This window comes from Equus caballus, chromosome 7, assembly GCF_041296265.1.
Source record: "Equus caballus isolate H_3958 breed thoroughbred chromosome 7, TB-T2T, whole genome shotgun sequence".
NCBI classification, from domain to species: domain Eukaryota; kingdom Metazoa; phylum Chordata; class Mammalia; order Perissodactyla; family Equidae; genus Equus; species Equus caballus.
In genome coordinates, this window is record NC_091690.1 from 17,607,434 (window position 1) to 17,611,725 (window position 4,292).

Genomic DNA, 4,292 nt, shown 5'->3' on the forward strand with positions numbered 1-4,292 from the left:
CAGACTCTCTCATGATGGCAAGGAGGCTGCGCTCATTAACCTCAAAACCCCAAATCCAACTGAAAGAGAGATTCTCTTTTTTAATAGCTTTCACTAAAGCCCTGTGATTCACTAAGAATCACTAGGATGAGGCACACTTTACTCCTCCCTCTTCTGGCTTGCTAGAATGTGGATGTGATGGCTGGTGCTTATGCAGTGGTTTTGGAGGTGAAAGCCACAAGTAGAGCATGGCAGAGCAGCAATGTAGACAAAGTCTGGGTCCTTACCTTCATAAAGCTGCCTACTAGTCCCAGACAGCCCAACTTTATCCTTCTTTTACATGAAAGAGACATACATTTCCATCTTGTTTAAGCCATTGTTATTTTGTTATTTTTGTTTTTTCTGTCACTCATAGCCTAATCTAATACTGACCAATGCAAAGTGCACAGTGTTAAGATAGACCATGGCATTTCAGGAGCCACAAATCATATAATAATATAACAGCAAATAGAAAGTAGATGATGAAGGAAAATCCATTGGTGACCAAAGCACGTCTTTTATGCTATTCTAATAAATTTAAATTTTATTCTTTAAGCAATGTGTGTATGTATATAGAAGGGGGATTTAAAATAGTTTGAGCTATGCATAATATGATTAGATTATTTTATATATTAGAAAGATTCTTCAAGTGACATGATGGATCTTTTGAAGGTGGGCAAAACCAGAGGAAGCGAGCTTATAACAACTCTAGCAAGAGATGAGAAGTGTCAAAATCAGTGCATCAGTATTGGGGGAAGCAAAGAGGAGACAGATTTGAAAGAAATATACAAGGAAGATTTGACAGGAATTTGGTCAACCTGAATGACTTCTGAAGCAATAGAGGCAGACAGGCACTATTACAAGACTACGACCAACTGATATAAGAAGTCCAAAATGGACATTCCAGAGGGATAACATAAAAAATGCAGCTACTTGTGCTGTAGATTTTCTTTCACCACTCACGTATATAGCTCTCACGAAAGTCCTGAGATTCACATGCATGTTGTGTCTGAATGAATGCGTACAGTTCATTGGAGTGCACGCATGTTTAAATCATGACTACATGTTGGATAACATTTAGATCAGTCCTTCCTCTTTTAGCAAGCAAGATATCTTCAATCTACTGCCTCAGGTATGCAAATGAACTGTAACTTTATCTTTCTACAACTCAACTTGGTCTTTATTTTGAGCCTCCATTCCACCTAATAACCCAATGTAGTTATTTAGGATTTTTTTTTTTCCCAGCCATTGCAGGTTTAAACTCTGTCAATTTAGGATTTCTTTCTCTCTCCCTATATTTATTCAAGTCATTTAAACTCCTGGATGTTTACATGAGTTCATTGTATTGGAGATGGTAGTGGAATTGGACATTGGTTCAACTGAGAAATGGCAAAGCCTTCACTAACACAATGGCTGTAGAGTCTTATCTTTTAAGTGCAGAGGAGTATATAGAGGAAATTCTACCACTTAGATACCCCTCATTGCAAATATAACAAAATAAAAAATAATGCCCACATGAGACATATACAGAGGAAAGACTACCTGAAGAGACAAAGGAAAAACACCGTGTGAAGGTGGAGGACTGGAGTGATACATCTACAACCCAAGGAACACCAAAGATTGCCAGCAAACCACAGAAGCTAGGAGAGAGAGGCATGGGGCAGATTCTCCCTCACAGCCCTCGGAAGGAACCAACCCTGTCAACACTTTTATTTTGGACTTCCACCCTCCAGAACTGTGAGACAATAAATTTCTATCTTAAGCCACTCTGTTTATGATACTTTGTTACAGAAGCCCTAGAAACTAATGCAGAAGCTATCCAGCACTATAGCCTAAAGTGATAAGAGACTGAACAAAGACAGTGACAGTGGGGAGTTCGGAAATGGCATATAGCTGAAAGATATTGTTGAGATAAAAGTAACAAGATTTAATGATTGGCTGAATGTGCCAAAGGAGAGGCAGGAGTCCAAGACGGATGATGTTTTTACCCTATCTTAATCAAGTGAATGTAGTGTCTAAACTACCTTAGTGCCCTCATTAGATCTCTCCTGAGGCCAGGGACCATATAAAAAGTCCCATGCCTTTTCCTCTGCTTAATGGTATTTAACCAAGCTATGCTTCTGACTTCTCATTCAAACCTTTCTTTGAGCTAGATTCCCCAGTTTCCATTCTGTTGGCTTATAGCTATATTCTGCTCCCTCTATTCTGCTCCTCTCAGACTTCAGTTGACCTGCCTACTTTCCTTTCCATTTTAGTTCTGTCCTGCATGCTATACATGTAGATTATCCTTAGCTCTACATTCTGATGCGTTTAGACCAATTCCATCCCACCTCTATACCCAGCACAAACTCCCAGCTTCCAGATCTAGCACCACAAGCTCACACTTGTCTAGGGAGCTAGAATAGTAAAGCCATTAACCAACCTGTAAAATGTAGGAAGAGAAAACATGGCAAGAAAGCTATTGAGTTCACTTTTGGACATTATAGAGAATATATTTTTGACACAAATGGAAGCCATTGATCTCTAGAGGACTAGAAGAAAGAGGACTGTGGATAAGGATTGTGGTTGGGTCAGCCAATTAGCTTTCAGCAACAGAGTATAATCGACAAAACTACAGGGAGATCAAGAATGATAACTAAAGATAGATGATGGGGGAGATAATATTTAGAAGTCCTTGGTAACGTTATTGAAAGCAATTTCAAGGGTCTATTAGGCATGGAGAGGGCTGTTGAAGACTAACTGATGGGTGAGAAATGACAATAGATGGTTTTGGTCTTTTTTTAAAGATCGGCACCTGTGCTAACAACTGTTGCCAATCTTCTTTTCTTTTTTTCTCCCCAAATCCCCCCCAGTACATAGTTGTATATTTTAGTTGTGGGTCCTTCTAGTTGTGGCATGTGGGACACCCCCTCAGCATGGCCTGATGAGCGATGCCATGTCCGCGCCCAGGATCCCAACCGTGGAAACCCTGGGCCCCAAAAGCCTAGCGCGAACTTAACCACTCCACCACCGGGCAGGCCCTACATGGTTCTTTCTTGATGTTTGAAATGGAGAATAAGGGAGGAATCAAAAATCTAGAGAGGCAGAATAGAGAGAAGTTTTGCTTGGTTTTAGGATTGTGCACACCTGAGCATGTTAACAGGCTGAGGAGTAGAACCAATTGGAGAGGGGGAGATTTTAGGTATAAATGGTATGAAATAAAGATCAACTGTTGGGAAAAAAAAGCTCCAAGAAGATGGGTGGCAGGGGATTAAAAACATCTTTAAAATGACACTCCTTCCACCAAAACAAGAAAGGAGGTAAGGATGAATAACAATAGTGTAACTTTGGATGCCGGTATGAAAAAAAGAATTGTTGAAAATTCTATTTTGTCAAAAATACACTTTAAAACTGTTTAAGTTTTAAAAGGTAAATCTCGAATTCACTATTATCCAGTTTGAAGAAAGGCATGAGAAAGTAGTAAGATCTCACCAGAATTCAGGTGTGCTTTGTTTATTTAGATTCCTGACCAGACACAAGCTAAGCAGAGACCACTTTAGGATTTTTCCGATTTATAGAACGGAGATGGAAAAGAATGGGAGCTTTTATGAGCATTTCAACGTTTCACTCGTTTCCTCCTCTCCTTCCCCAGGCTGGAGGGCCCCAGAGAGCGGGGAGATGAGTACCTGGCATTTTTCTCACTCTTCAGTGGTACTGAACAGCAGTGAGGAAGAGAAGGTTGTAGCAGGAGCAATGACCAAAGCCCTTACTGGAAACATCCAGAATCTGCTCTGCAAATTTATCTCCATCCTGCTCTCAATTCCTTCAGCTTAGAACGCCTCAAAGGTGGCGCTCAGCAAGGCTAGAGAGCAGAAATCTGCCAACTTGAATCTTCAAAAATGTAGAAGGTGACGGTGGTTCACAAAGCTGGTCAAATTGATGAAAGCAACAGCAAGACTCGCAACTCAGGTTATGGCCTCTACCACTTCCAAAATCAGAGCAGGAATCCGACGAGCCCGCCCTGACGCCTGTAAGAAAACGATTCTCACTTTTCATTGGCTGACCCTCTCAGAGGTGAGCCCTTGCTTCATTTTCATTGGTTGTTGCTGCCGTCACGTCCTTTCACCACACCCGCTTTCCCGTCCGCGCCCAGTGAGCTTTGGGAGAGAGTGATTTACGGAGGTCGGGGGCGGGAGTCCGTGCGCCGCCAGCCCGTTTCCCCCTCCCCCAAGCCGCGGCCCCCGCCCCGCCCCGCCCCCCGGCCTGAGGCCCCGCCCCCAGCCCGGCCGGGCCCC